This window comes from Rutidosis leptorrhynchoides, chromosome 2 (genome assembly GCF_046630445.1).
Source record: "Rutidosis leptorrhynchoides isolate AG116_Rl617_1_P2 chromosome 2, CSIRO_AGI_Rlap_v1, whole genome shotgun sequence".
Classification (NCBI taxonomy): domain Eukaryota; kingdom Viridiplantae; phylum Streptophyta; class Magnoliopsida; order Asterales; family Asteraceae; genus Rutidosis; species Rutidosis leptorrhynchoides.
Window position 1 is genome coordinate 517,911,525 of NC_092334.1, and position 17,102 is coordinate 517,928,626.

The window sequence follows — 17,102 nt, forward strand, 5'->3', positions numbered from 1 at the left end:
AGAATAGCAAAACCCTTGACTGCATTAACGCATAAAGGGAAGAAATTTGAATGGAATGATGAACAAGAGAAAGCGTTTCAGTTATTGAAGAAAAAGCTAACTACGGCACCTATATTGTCATTGCCTGAAGGGAATGATGATTTTGTGATTTATTGTGACGCATCAAAGCAAGGTCTCGGTTGTGTATTAATGCAATGAACGAAGGTGATTGCTTATGCGTCTAGACAATTGAAGATTCACGAACAAAATTATACGACGCATGATTTGGAATTAGGCGGGGTTGTTTTTGCATTAAAGACTTGGAGGCACTACTTATATGGGGTCAAAGGTATTATATATACCGACCACAAAAGTCTTCAACACATATTTAATCAGAAACAACTGAATATGAGGCAGCGTAGGTGGATTGAATTATTGAATGATTACGACTTTGAGATTCGTTACCACCCCGGGAAGGCAAATGTGGTAGCCGATGCCTTGAGCAGGAAGGACAGAGAACCCATTCGAGTAAAATCTATGAATATAATGATTCATAATAACCTTACTACTCAAATAAAGGAGGCGCAACAAGGAGTTTTAAAAAAGGGAAATTTAAAAGATGAAATACCCAAAGGATCGGAGAAGCATCTTAATATTCGAGAAGACGGAACCCGGTATAGGGCTAAAAGGATTTGGGTACCAAAATTTGGAGATATGAGAGAAATGGTACTTAGAGAAGCTCATAAAACCAGATACTCAATATATCCTGGAACGGAAAAGATGTACAAGGATCTCAAGAAACATTTTTGGTGGCCGGGTATGAAAGCCGATGTTGCTAAATACGTAGGAGAATGTTTGACGTGTTCTAAGGTCAAAGCTGAGCATCAGAAACCATCAGGTCTACTTCAACAACCCGAAATCCCGGAATGGAAATGGGAAAACATTACCATGGATTTCATCACTAAATTTCCAAGGACTGCAAGTGGTTTTGATACTATTTGGGTAATAGTTGATCGTCTCACCAAATCAGCACACTTCCTGCCAATAAGAGAAGATGACAAGATGGAGAAGTTAGCACGACTGTATTTGAAGGAAGTCGTCTCCGGACATGGAATACCAATCTCTATTATCTCTGATAGGGATGGCAGATTTATTTCAAGATTCTGGCAGACATTACAGCAAGCATTAGGAACTCGTCTAGACATGAGTACTGCCTATCATCCACAAACTGATGGGCAGAGCGAAAGGACGATACAAACGCTTGAAGACATGCTACGAGCATGTGTTATTGATTTCGAAACAGTTGGGATCGACATCTACCATTAGCAGAATTTTCCTACAACAACAGCTACCATTCAAGCATTGAGATGGCGCCGTTTGAAGCACTTTATGGTAGAAAGTGCAGGTCTCCGATTTGTTGGAGTGAAGTGGGGGATAGAAATATTACGGGTCCGGAGATTATACAAGAAACTACCGGGAAGATCATCCAAATACAACAACGGTTGAAAACCGCCCAAAGTCGACAAAAGAGCTACGCTGACATTAAAAGAAAAGATATAGAATTTGAAATTGGAGAGATGGTCATGCTTAAAGTTGCACCTTGGAAAGGCGTTGTTCGATTTGGTAAACGAGGGAAATTAAATCCAAGGTATATTGGACCATTCAAGATTATTGATCGTGTCGGACCAGTAGCTTACCGACTTGAGTTACCTCAACAACTCGCGGCTGTACATAACACTTTCCACGTCTCGAATTTGAAGAAATGTTTTACTAAAGAAGATCTCACTATTCCGTTAGATGAAATCCAAATCAACGAAAAACTTCAATTCATCGAAGAACCCGTCGAAATAATGGATCGTGAGGTTAAAAGACTTAAGCAAAACAAGATACCAATTGTTAAGGTTCGATGGAATGCTCATAGAGGACCCGAGTTCACCTGGGAGCGTGAAGATTAGATGAAGAAGAAATACCCGCATCTATTTCCAGAAGATTCGTCAACACCTTCAACAGCTTAAAATTTCGGGACGAAATTTATTTAACGGGTAGGTACTGTAGTGACCCGAACTTTTCCATGTTTATATATATTAATTGAGATTGATATTTACATGATTAAATGTTTCCAACATGTTAAGCAATCAAACTTGTTAAGACTTGATTAATTGAAATATGTTTCATATAGACAATTGACCACCCAAGTTGACCGGTGATTCACGAACGTTAAAACTTGTAAAAACTATATGATGACATATATATGGATATATATATATAGTTAACATGATACTATGATAAGTAAACATATCATTAAGTATATTAACAATGAACTACATATGTAAAAACAAGACTACTAACTTAATGATTTTTAAACGAGACATATATGTAACGATTATCGTTGTAAAGACATTTAATGTATATATATCATATTAAGAGATATTCATACATGATAATATCATGAAAATATAATAATTTAAAATCTCATTTGATATTATAAACATTGGGTTAACAACATTTAACAAGATCGTTAACCTAAAGGTTTCAAAACAACACTTACATGTAACGACTAACGATGACTTAACGACTCAGTTAAAATGTATATACATGTAGTGTTTTAATATGTATTTATACACTTTTGAAAGACTTCAATACACTTATCAAAATACTTCTACTTAACAAAAATGCTTACAATTACATCCTCGTTCAGTTTCATCAACAATTCTACTCGTATGCACCCGTATTCGTACTCGTACAATACACAGCTTTTAGATGTATGTACTATTGGTATATACACTCCAATGATCAGCTCTTAGCAGCCCATGTGAGTCACCTAACACATGTGGGAACCATCATTTGGCAACTAGCATGAAATATCTCATAAAATTACAAAAATATGAGTAATCATTCATGACTTATTTACATGAAAACAAAATTACATATCCTTTATATCTAATCCATACACCAACAACCAAAAACACCTACAAACACTTTAATTCTTCAATTTTATTCATCTAATTGATCTCTCTCAAGTTCTATCTTCAAGTTCTAAGTGTTCCACATAAATTCTACAAGTTCTAGTTACATAAAACCAAGAATACTTTCAAGTTTGCTAGCTCACTTCCAATCTTGTAAGGTGATCATCCAACCTCAAGAAATCTTTGTTTCTTATAGTAGGTTATCATTCTAATACAAGGTAATAATCATATTCAAACTTTGGTTCAATTTCTATAACTATAACAATCTTATTTCAAGTAATGATCTTACTTGAACTTGTTTTCATGTCATGATTCTGCTTCAAGAACTTCGAGCCATCCAAAGATCCGTTGAAGCTAGATCCATTTTTCTCTTTTCCAGTAGGTTTATCCAAGGAACTTAAGGTAGTAATAATGTTCATAACATCATTTGATTCATACATATAAAGCTATCTTATTCGAAGGTTTAAACTTGTAATCACTAGAACATAGTTTAGTTAATTCTAAACTTGTTCGCAAACAAAAGTTAATCCTTCTAACTTGACTTTTAAAATCAACTAAACACATGTTCTATATCTATATGATATGCTAACTTAATGATTTAAAACCTGGAAACACGAAAAACACCGTAAAACTGAATTTACGCCGTCGTAGTAACACCGCGGGCTATTTTGGGTTAGTTAATTAAAAACTATGATAAACTTTGATTTAAAAGTTGTTATTCTGAGAAAATGATTTTTATTATGAACATGAAACTATATCCAAAAATTATGGTTAAACTCAAAGTGGAAGTATGTTTTCTAAAATGGTCATCTAGACGTCGTTCTTTCGACTGAAATGACTACCTTTACAAAAATGACTTGTAACTTATTTTTCCGACTATAAACCTATATTTTTTCTGTTTAGATTCATAAAATAGAGTTCAATATGAAACCATAGCAATTTGATTCACTCAAAACGGATTTAAAATGACGAATTTATGGGTAAAACAAGATTGGATAATTTTTCTCATTTTAGCTACGTGAAAATTGGTAACAAATCTATTCCAACCAAAACTTAATCAACTTGTATTGTATATTATGTAATCTTGAGATACCATAGACACGTATACAATGTTTCGACCTATCATGTCGACACATCTAAATATATTTCGGAACAACCATAGACACTCTATATGTGAATGTTGGAGTTAGCTATACAGGGTTGAGGTTGATTCCAAAATATATATAGTTTGAGTTGTGATCAATACTGAGATACGTATACACTGGGTCGTGGATTGATTCAAGATAATATTTATCGATTTATTTTTGTACATCTAACTGTGGACAACTAGTTGTAGGTTACTAACGAGGACAGCTGACTTAATAAACTTAAAACATCAAAATATATTAAAAGTGTTGTAAATATATTTTGAACATACTTTGATATATATGTATATATTGTTATAGGTTAGTGAATCAACCAGTGGCCAAGTCTTACTTCCCGACGAAGTAAAAATCTGTGAAAGTGAGTTATAGTCCCACTTTTAAAATCTAATATTTTTGGGATGAGAATACATGCAGGTTTTATAAATGATTTACAAAATAAACACAAGTACGTGAAACTACATTCTATGGTTGAATTATCGAAATCGAATATGCCCCTTTTTATTAAGTCTGGTAATCTAAGAATTAGGGAACAGACACCCTAATTGACGCGAATCCTAAAGATAGATCTATTGGGCCTAACAAACCCCATTCAAAGTACCGGATGCTTTAGTACTTCGAAATTTATATCATATCTGAAGGGTGTCCCGGAATGATGGGGATATTCTTATATATGCATCTTGTTAATGTCGGTTACCAGGTGTTCACCATATGAATGATTTTTATCTCTATGTATGGGATGTGTATTGAAATATGAAATCTTGTGGTCTATTATTATGATTTGATATATATAGGTTAAACCTATAACTCACCAACATTTTTGTTGACGTTTTAAGCATGTTTATTCTCAGTGGATTATTAAGAGCTTCCGCTGTCGCATACTTAAATAAGGACGAGATTTGGAGTCCATGCTTGTATGATATTGTGTAAAAACTACATTCAAGAAACTTATTGTGTTGTAACATATTTGTATTGTAAACCATTATGTAATGGTCGTGTGTAAACAGGATATTTTAGATTATCATTATTTGATAATCTACGTAAAGCTTTTTAAAACCTTTATCTATGAAATAAAGGTTATGGTTTGTTTTAAAAATGAATGCAGTCTTTGAAAAACGTCTCATATAGAGGTCAAAACCTCGCAACGAAATCAATTAATATGGAACGTTTTTAATCAATAAGAACGGGACATTTCAACTACTACCCTAATCAGTCCCTACGAGTCACTACGTACATCCCTCCCGTCAACTGTAACGAAACAACACCTCATATAAACCTCATCATAACAATATGTCAGGTTTAGACTAATGGACAATTTACGAAAAGCATGGCAACATGTCACTTAAATTAGATCCCATGCATAACTACACAACATGGCACTTATCACATATCACATTTCAGTTCCGACTTACATATCATGAAATCACATAAAACATAACAACATAACGCCATGTTCAAGTTATTCGTCCATAACAAATGCACTATCCCCAATTCTGAACTCTACAGGCCACTATCTGTGTCCCGTCTATCAAAAGGAAATATAACTCATATCAACCTTACACAAAAAAAATATCACATAGAGTTCCATACTCAATATGAAACCAACAGTTATCACTAATCATGGCAAGAATATCTAATGCAATCACATCTGACAAGCCTCAGAGAACATGTCAATCACAAAAATCATGGAACCACGTCAAAGAAAATAAAATCCCAATAATGTTGATGGTAGCTCCAGACATATCTAATGTAACTGGAGCCGTCAAACCATCGACTATTTCTGTTATAGAAATAACAATTACATTACCATGATCCCCACTAATTACAACAGATTGCAAGCACACATAACCACATGTATACAATCCAATATTACACTACTAATTACAATAATGTAATGAGAACGCGACTTCATAAGAAAGAAGACATCTTCTTATCTATCAACACATCGATCCCACCTGCACCCCGGACCCACTCCTACTATTGATTACAATCATTGCAGCAATGGTAGCCAGAATCAATTTTGATTGTCATTGTTTCATCTCATTTATCTTTTTCTTTTGTATCTCGTAACTTCCTTTATCACTGCAACTCATATACATCTTTATCCACTGGATACTTTAATGCGACACTCCTGGCTAAACAAAATCAATCTTGATGTCATCAACGGATCTCTGACAATGCTGAGGGTCAATGGGGCATCTGCAGGATTTGATCGATCTTCATACCTGTCTTATCACATCACTTCTCACAAAACTTAGTAGATAATAGGTTCGTTCAATCACAACTAACGCACATACTATCCTGCATTCACTTAACCCCACCTACGGACATGTTTGACTACACTCAAGGTTTGAGAGCAAGATACACGCATGTACTTGCTGTCAAACCTATGCTCTGATACCAACTTGTAACACCCTGATTTTTTTTTTAAAACACAGCGGAAGACTGAATTTACCTAAATACCCTTAGTTAATATTTACAACTATAGTTAAGAAACCAACTTAGTTAATATTCAATACAGCTTTGCAAAACAACGGTGTTACGTAAAACATTTCAAAATCTGATAACATCAGAGTTCGGCTAATAGTCAAACGTGTCTTCAGCCCGTCCATAACACCCATCCTAAACAGCAGTACCTAAACCTGCAAGGGTGAAAAATGTGGGGGAATTAGCACACAACTAAGTGAATGGATACTATCTAACAGACCAATCATAAGTAACTGAACATGCAAGGGATCACAATTATGCTAACGTCCTGAACTAGCATATAAAAATAAATGACAATATGAGGATCGGCGGCTTGTACGAGCACACGACTTAGTTGATCAAGCTACAGTCTACCGATAGTCCGCTTTACTGATTTCACTGCATAACCATCCAGACGCAACACATGCGCCCTTCTATGCTATACTGAACAATCAGTAACTCATGACCCGACCAGGCTACCACTGTCGACCTCAAATCAACCCTACCTTGCTGCCTCGGAGGGTTCCCAACCTTGCTGCCTAGGTTGGTGTCAAACAAACAGTGCGCACATAAGATCACAGATAAATAGTCATGCAATCATCCTAAATAGCATGGCAATATCTAACTATGCATGGTAATCGTACAGAACACAAACATAGTAATAAAGAGTCTGAACAAGTAGCGTGTCAGCTACTTAATACTCTATCCGGAGATAGATGCACTCACCAATTATCAACAACGGCTCAGATTCTAACTACTGAGCTTTCTCTTTATCCTTTTCACCTGAATTAATGATCACAAATATGATATGAATCAATCCTTAAAGCCTCTTGATTCAATTTCAAGCTTGGATTAGATTAGGGTTTCAAGGTGAAAGAGTTTATGTGCGTACTAGTTTTTGGGAATAGTCTAGAAATGAGAAGAGTGAAGCAATCTGCACTCTAAATGGGTTATTAAAACCCATACCCCATAACACACGGGTATTTACCAGTTATCTAATATCTTTCGTACTTCATTAGGAGGTCTTAACGGAGTCCAAATTAAACAAACGAACCTGTTTTGAGACCCTTGTCACAAACTGGTCTTAACTACATAATCAATTAATAATAAACATATTATTAAAATAAAAGCATATTTTAAACATAAATATAAACCTCAGGGCAATTAAGTAATCTTACTTCTAACCCCGGTTTCAGTCTGTTACAAAAAGTTCCAGTTGAATCTGAAGTTTCTAAGGAAGTTCGTTTTGAGAAGGTGAATGTTATTAGGGAAGTAAATAGGGTTGATGTTTATGAACCTGGTTTGAAGTATTTATGGGAGTTTGATATGGTTGAGGAAGAATATGATCAGGAAATAAAGAAGTTAACTGCTACAGAAGAAGATAAGTCAAAAGATGATAAGGTTCGAGGTCTTGATCGTGATGAGGTAATTTTCATGCATGAGTTGTTTGATGAGAAGGAATAAGAAGTCAATAAAAAGGTTGATGAAAATAACGAAGTTAATAGTGAAAAATCTGAAAAAGCAGAATGTGAAGATAAAGATGATTGGTTAGCTGATACTATGAGACAGTTGGAAGAAAGGAAAAAGGAAGGTTTCCGCCCTCTTTATTCCTTCACAATTAATCCGGTAGATCCATGTTGCTATGTGCACTGATCCTGGGGAATTTCAAATCCCTTGTTTAATTCGTGGTTCAATACCAGTTATGGGATTAGCTGATACTTGTTCTAGCATTAATGTTATGCCATTTTCTGTCTATAATCGTTTAGGATTACCGTCGTTGGAACCAATCAAAGGAAAAAAAATTTTGCTGATAGTCGTCTACATGACCCGTTGGGGATTGTTAAAAAAGTTGAAGTTATTGTTGGTTATGCTTTCTACAAAATAGATTTTGTTGTAATGGACATGAAAGAAGATCCGATAACTCCTTTAATCTTAGGATCTCCGTTTTTAGCTACCGCTCGTGCTACCATTAACTATGCTGATAATTCATTAACTATTCATTATGGTGCAATATTTGAGTCTATTCCGTTAGTTCCAAGATCCAAAGTTCCTCGCTCTAATGTTAAAATGGTTAAGGTTGATAAAGAGGATGATGATGAATTTACCGTTGATAAAATTGTTACTGAATTCATAAAAGATCAATATAAACTTAGCACTGAAGTGAGAAAACATATCCATGAGTTAAGTGTTTCATTCAAAATGTCTTTTCGTAGGGGTCTTGACATCACATTGAATTTCTTGCAACAAATTAAAGCGTTGAATGAGTATGAAAAAAGTAAGTGTGAAGAGAATAAGCCTAAGGAGTAATTCTGTGAGAAGAAAAGAGACGCGCAAACGACTCTATAATCAAAACTACCTATCTCTATATGTTTGTTTATTAGGACTATATTATGTCCAAGTGTTTTAATTGTTTTATTACTTTATTATGAATGTAAGAGCAATATAGCTCCTAAGTGTTTAAATGTTTAAGTGATGAAGAATTATTAATAAAATATTATGTTCGTATTATGTTTGTGTTATTTAATATTCTTGTCAAGTTATTTATTTAATTCAAAAGAAGTCCACAAAAGTGCTCGCAAATCATATTATGATCCTACAAATCGAGTAACATCGCTCTTTCCCTTATTTTTTTTTATTATGTCCTTTGTTTATTTATTTCATTCTTTTATTTATAAATGCAATGAGGACATTGCATAATCTAAGTGTGGGGAGGGAAGTGATTAATCACTTGAAAAAGTATAAAAGATACTATCAAATTTTCCCGAAAAGGTTGAAAAATGGGTATAATTTTAAATTTTTTCTTTCAATTTTTCGAAAGTATAAATTCTTAGTCAAACTTATGTCTTTCTACTAACTTAATCTTAATGCTAATAAAAGAACTACTCTCAATTTCGAGATCAGATTACTTGTTTAAGATAAGGAAGTTAAAAGCCAAAAATTGTGAAACGAATGCAAGCTTATAGCCACTACCATATGGCATAAGAAGCATGGACCACTGAGGCAGCAAAAGAGTCCCAAATAAGGGCCAATTTAGAAAATTGCCAATTGTAAAGCAAATGCTAAGCATGAAAGCAAAAGAAATGAAAAGGAAAAAGAGCCCAATGAAGGCCAATAAAAAAAAGAGTTCCAATGAGAACCATATATTTATAAAAGTTAGAAAACAAAAGAGTCCAATGATGACCAAACTGTATAAATCTGACTTAATAAACCTTTAGGACTACTTGTAATCCTTAGTCTGGTTCAGACTAGTTCTTATGAATAATAAATACTAACTTCTTATTAAGACATACTTTTGACTTTGCAATTTTACTTTAATACTCATGATATAATTTGTAAGGTTTACTTGAGGACAAGTAAAGGTTTAAGTGTGGGGAATTTGATAACTCCTAAATTATACAGTTTTTTGATAACATTTTGAGGAGTTATCTTAGTATTTTTGAGTCATTTTGATACCAAAACACACTAAAATGGGTAAAAATAGGAAAAAGATATTTCTAATGATTATGTCCAAGTTATGTATTAAACAGGATCAAAATTGAAGAAAATTGCAGATCGGCTGTATGAAACCGCCGGCATGGTTCTAAGAAAGCCGCCGGCTTTGAAGGAAAAATACCAGAATGTTCCAGAATCGATAATACTTGAAAGAACTTGTTGATCAAGAAAAAGGCAAAGGAAGCCGCCAGCTTCCCGATGAAGCCGCCAGCCTGGTTTACACGTTTTCTCAACTTATTGATCAAGTTCAAGTAAAAATGGAAACAAAATCAAGATAAAATCAGAAAGATCCGGCGAATCCAGTGAAACCGCCGTCATGGCTATGAAGCCGCCGGCTTCAGTATGACGGTTATAAGGATTGACTTGCTAATCAAGTTTAACTTGCACGAGGAGTCACCGACTCAAGGCAAGCCGCCGGCTTCCCAATGAAGCTGCCGACTTGGCAAACCGCCCCAGAATACTATAAATTGAAGCCCCTGGTCTCAGTTTTCATATGTTCAAAAATTCAGAAGTTTGTAGAAGTAGATAGTTCATTTTTTAGGGGTTTTCTCTAAACCCTTAGGTTAGATTTACTCTTTTGTAATCAAGATTCAAGATTTTATTCAAGTAATTTTACATCTACCTTCTTTACAAGGTATGATTCTATCTTTAATTTATTGTTTTGTCTATTTTATTTTCTGTAATTGTTTCTGTTCGTCTTTTATCATGAACTAAACGTTCATAGTGATTACGTGGACGAAAGTCAAACTTCATCTGGAATTCAGATGAAGCCGCCGGCTTCACACTCAAGCCGCCGGCTTGGTGTGAAGGAAGCCGCCGGCTTCGTGCTTCGTCCTGTGCAGTTTCTGGTTCTCTTTCAGATCTGTATGGTTGAGTTTCTGTGATGATCTTTAAACTATTTTGAATCTGTTTTGCTTGATTACACTTGTTTGCCATGCTTAATGTTTAAATAACATGATTTTAAGGTTGATTAGTCCTTGATCTGATAAATCTATTATTTGATTCATGCTACTTGTTTAGATCTAGTCCATTAAACTTATTAAATTGAATTGCATGTAACTAAGTTAAAGAGTTTAATAGTGATAAACTTATTTGATTTGAATTACGCTTATATAATAGAGGTTCATATTGTTAGGTTTAATCGAAGATCCTTCATTTGGATTTGTTTAATTAATGATTGCATGAAAACTTAGTAGTAATTGGCTTTCAGCTAGTAACTTGAGTTGATCTACTTGGTGTTTAATAGCTTATATAATTTGTCAGTCTATTTGCATATTGATCCTCATCACAAGATTGGAATGTATCATGTAATTGAATTGAACATGAAGAATTAAGATGTTAGTTATGTACATCACATATCTAGCATATGCTTTAAATCCTACTTATTGATTGATATGCAGCACTTAGTTTAACCTATTAAGGGATAATAATTGGTCTATGATTGTTATTCTACTTTGTGTTAATATAAGTCATGAAACTTATTTAATATGAATCCCGTATGAATTGATTGTCCATGTAATCACTTGTATAATCACTTGTATACTTATTTGTATCTCCATCTTTATTTTTGAATCTTCAATTCCTTATGTTATTATGTTTATCTTTTAAAAAGTAAACTCTTTCCTAAGAGAAATCTATCCTATAAAAGACATAAAAATATATCTTTAATTCTTTAATAAGAATTAAATAATAAAAACAACTCTTATCGACACCACCCGTCTCATGGGACGATAACCTTACATACTACCTCTGATCGGGTTTTGTTGCTCGTTAGGGTGTTAAAGTGTAATAATTAAAAGGTTTTATAAATTTAAAAGTTGAAGATTAAGCTAAGCACTACTGCACACACTTTCAACACATCAACTTTTTGGCTCCGCTGCCGGGGATTGGCGTGGTAAATACGGAAATTGAATATACTTTGGTTATTGATATTTCTTGAAAATGGGTGATGACTGTCTTCCTTTAGGAGAGGGTTGCTGGGGTTTCGATTTAAAGGCTCCTGCCCAAACCTAGATGCTGACGGGTCACTTAAGTATTGAAAGATTCAATAGGCTGTGTATGTTTGATTATTCGTTGTTATGCGATAAAAGTTGTTATTTAATATTTATATTATTAATTACGTCTCTAATATTTAATATATTTAATAATTTAAAATCTACATATACTCTAAGATACTTCTTAAATAGAAAATCTAAATATATAAATCCTTTAAGGCTTAAAAGATTTTCTCCTAAAACATTTCTTTTCATGATTCTAGATCAAATGATTACTCGATCCAAGAAACCGGTCTTACAAAGAACTACTGTAATAATTAAAAGGTTTTATAAATTTAAAAGTTGAAGATTAAGCTAAGCACTACTGCACACACTTTCAACACATCAGTGCCCCTTTTTAAATTAACCAAATTAGCTCCAACGGCGTATATGCACCACATATAGGCAATATATGCGCCGCATATGACCCTCAAGAATCATATGCGCCGCATATTTCGGCCTTATGCGTCGCATTTTTTCGTATGTCTTCCAATGACTCAAAATTACCCTACATATGCACCGCATATGGTGTTTATATGTGCCGCATTTGGTCAGTTTGCAATATATCCCTTGTTTTGCCATCTTGGTTCACTTTTAGGCCAATCTTGACAATTTTACACTCTCATTTGTCAAACATTCAACTTGCAAACTCAATCAGCGTCCAAAAGCCTGCTTCAGAAAACATGTTGTTACACTTTATCAGTCGCATGTGTACATGAGAGCTAGTGAGGCATTACAATCTTTCTGATCCTATATGTTGATGAAATATTGCTCATAGAAATTCACATTTTGACACTACAAGATGTTAAGTCCTGGCTTAGAAAGTGTTTCAAACTATGAAATCTGGGAAATGCAGCGTATAACCTAGGAATCAAGTTCTATAGAGAGACGGAGAGATCAAAGCGGTTAATGTAAGTCAAAGTGCATAGGTTGAAAAATCTAAAAGAGATTTAGGATGGAAGGTTCCAAGCATGGAAGTATTCCAATGTAACCAAATGAGGTGTTGAGTAAGCTCAAATCCCTCTACACCTGAATAAGTGAAGCCAATGACTAGGATCACATATGTTTTGTCTATAAGATCCATCATGTATGCTAAGAGATGCACTAGAGTTCCTTCGCTCTTAAAATGATGAATTGATACCAATGAAATTCAGGTGATTGTTACTTGACTTCTATAAAGAGTATATTGAAGCATTATTGTAATACTAAATATATGTTCTTAGTTTATGGAAGTTTTGATGAACTATGTCTAAAGTGTTACACTGGTGCTAGTTTCGAAACAAATCGATATGACAAACGATAGTAATTAAGCTACATTTCGTTACCGAACGAAGGTGGAGTTGATTACGATGTCTACTACAGAATTTGAATACATAACTTCTTCTGAAGTCGCATTAGAATATGTTTGGTTCGAAAAATTTATTTTGGGCTTGACGTGGTCCCCATTATTGAATATCCCACTAGTGCTATTAAAATAGCAAATGAACCGATAGTTATACTAGGTGCCAAACACATCCTTCACGATGTATGGAGGGTACGACGACTACTACAAGCATCGATATTCACGGCTTAATGGCAAACGAGGGACTTCGTTCTTATTCTTCAACTTCCCACCTTCTTGGACGGTGGAAGATCTCTGGCACCTTTTCAAGAAACATGGGGTGGGGAATGAGATCTATATGGCTCGAGGCATCCTTAGAAGTGGACATAGCTTTGGATTTGTGAGGTACGAGGGTATCACTAATCCAGAACTATTCGTCTCTAATCTAAGAAAAATCCAGATCGATAACAACTTTCTAAGGGTCTACAAGGCAAGAAGTGAAAAGAATGATAGAAGAGATGATGGTGAAAAGGATGAAAGGTATTCTTTTCGCCAAAGTAATTTCCCCAAACTCAATGCAGACTGGAGGGATAGATTCACTTTTTCATATGCATATAACGATGGCAAAAGGTTTACTGATGTCATTTCCAATTCAGTAAGAAGAAACCACCAACCTTTCATCAACCTAAATCGCAACCTAAATCAACCTCCTTTACAACCAAGAACTAACCTGCACCACCCTCACTTCAATCAACGATCATCACATTTCAACCAACCATCACCACAACCGAAAAACCACCAACACAAACCAACTTCTTCCAACAACAACCAACCACCACCTCAACCGAAAAAAACCCTAAACCTAAACCTACTAACACACCATTACACCATCCCAAAACCGTATCCCAACCAAGCCAAATACCACCTCACCCAAAGCAATTGTACAATTCACCCTACCTAAAACAACCATTCAATTCATATTAGCATCGTCAAACCAGACAAACAAAAAACACTCCAAGTTATGACCATAATCAAAACAAACTACCATCGAAAAATGCATCCCAACAACCTAAAACATACTATCACCAAGAAAGCAAGTTTAACCATGATCATGAATACCAAACCAATCCTAAAGATAAGTCAGGCCAAGAGAGACTAGTCATCATTGAGGAAGACAAAAATGTATTAGAATCAATGGCAAGAGCCCTAATCGGTTGTGACAACCCGGAAATTTTCGACCAAATTTAAACTTAATCTTTATATGTTTCCGACACGATAAGCAAAGTCTGTAATGTTGAAATCTCAAAAACTTTGAAAACTATGTTCATGTGTTCAATTAACCTTTGACCATTCCCGACAATTCACGAACAACTAATTATAAATAGATGCATATATATTTAAATGTATATATATAATGATTTGAAATATAAATTGAAATAAAATACTATTTAAGTATTAGAAATAAATATGTAAAATAAAATAATATAAGATAATGAAGTTATACTTTTAAATGAAACTATATATATATATAGATATAATGTATATTAAAAATAAATGTTAAATGATTGTAATACTCGTTTAAGGTTTCGATTGATATTAAGCAAATTAAACTCAAACTTATTAAACAAATGGTTAGCCAAAAATGAGTTTTATAAATTATAGGCTTATTTAAAATGTATTTAGGAACTATTTGTTAAATTTTAAAACTTTCTATATTTTACTTGGGGATGGGAGTGAATAATTAATGTAATTTTTATTTAATAGTTAATGACTGAATTTTATACCATAATAACCAAAATAAATAAAACTATTTAATTTATAAATATGAGATTTTTCTAAAGACTTTTATTCGCCACTGATTAACAACGGAATACAAAATACTATCCCTATTAAACTGTCGGCAGATAAATTTAAATTGAAGGCTGCTTAACTGTTTAAATATTGAAATTTGCTCCTTTCAATTCACACGTTATATTATCAATTGATATGGTATTATAAAGGTTATTATATTATTATCTATCACTGTGGTTGTTTAAATGCTTGTCCAATATCTTTATCAATATCTATTATTACTGTGTTTGTTTTAGTTCCTCACGATTAAGAACATACAAATTAATATATATACATGTGTGACATTTATATCTCAACACGAACTACCACACTCTTTATCTTCTTCTGAGTGAACTCACAAGCCATCACAAACTGTCACCACCGTGAGCTCCACCGCCATCACCCATAACCACCACCTATCCATCACCTCTCTCTCACTAATCTCTCTCTTCCATCTCTTTTATTCAATTAACATCATCATCACTTCCACCGCAACAACCATGTGAGACCACCATGATTAATACCTATTATCCTTGTAAACCTCACAACCAACAACACCTTCTACCACCGTAGAACTCTCCCACCATCATGAGTCACCACCACCAAAGAACAAATCCAAACCGAAACCCATTTCAAATTTTCTGCTTGAGTTCTATATATATATATATATATATATATATATATATATATATATATATATATATATATATATATATATATTCTTCGTTTGAATATAACACAACCACCATCATCATTGACGACAGCTGTTGCTGTTGCTAAGTTTATTTCTATTTCTATTCATGATAAATAACCACCACCACCATTGAAGAACCACCACATCCATTGAAAACTATCACCACCTTTAAACCGCACACCACCATCTTCGTCCATATATATATATATATATATATATATATATATATATATATATATATATATATATATATATATATATATATATATATATATATATATATAATTTTTTTCTCTTTTCCTTCTTCCTTTCTGTTTCAGACGAACCTAAACCAATCATCACTGCAACTTATGTTTTCCGGTTTCGATTGAACACGGACCCAAGAACCCACGAAGTTTTAATGCATTTAGATTGAGACCTTTTCTGTTCGTTGCTAACTATTGAATCCAAACACCCACTTGTGTTTATCAAAACCCATTCGAAAACACCAACTGCAACTAACGAAAGAAAAGGCTATGATTAATTTCTGTTTTATGATAATAATCAGAGAAGAAGATGAAACAGTAACAAGGCGATGACAATTATGAAGATGATATGCTTAAAGATGATGGTGATGTGCAGAAAAGGTGATAATTAAAAATAATGAAGATAAAGAACTGTATGATGATGTGATGATGACCCCGTAATTATTTTCCCGGTTCCCCTTCTAATTTCCGTTCAACATGTTACCAGTTAAATCAATTAGATAATCAGGCTGCCTTGTTCGGCAGAGATGCAGATGGGAATGTCTGTTGGGAAATTATTTATCATTGGGTCGTGCCCTGTTGTGTCCTTGGGCCGAGAACCAAATTACAAATTCTGTTGGTCCATGTTAAAAACCCAAGTGCACGATTAATTACTGCTAGGCTGCTAGTTCATATTTTTTTTGACGATGCAATATATAGATATATGATGGAAGATGACATAAGAGTGGGGTTAATGAAAGTATTGTTAATGATTAAATAATGAGGTTTTGATAGGTGATTAAATGTAATGTCGTGAATGATTAAGATAAATGACGGAAGTGATAATAATAAAAATGATATATAAAGAATCGATGATGATGATGTTGTTGTATGTTTATGAAAATGATGATACACGAGATGGTATACATGATGATGAGGTAGAAGTCGTGAATGA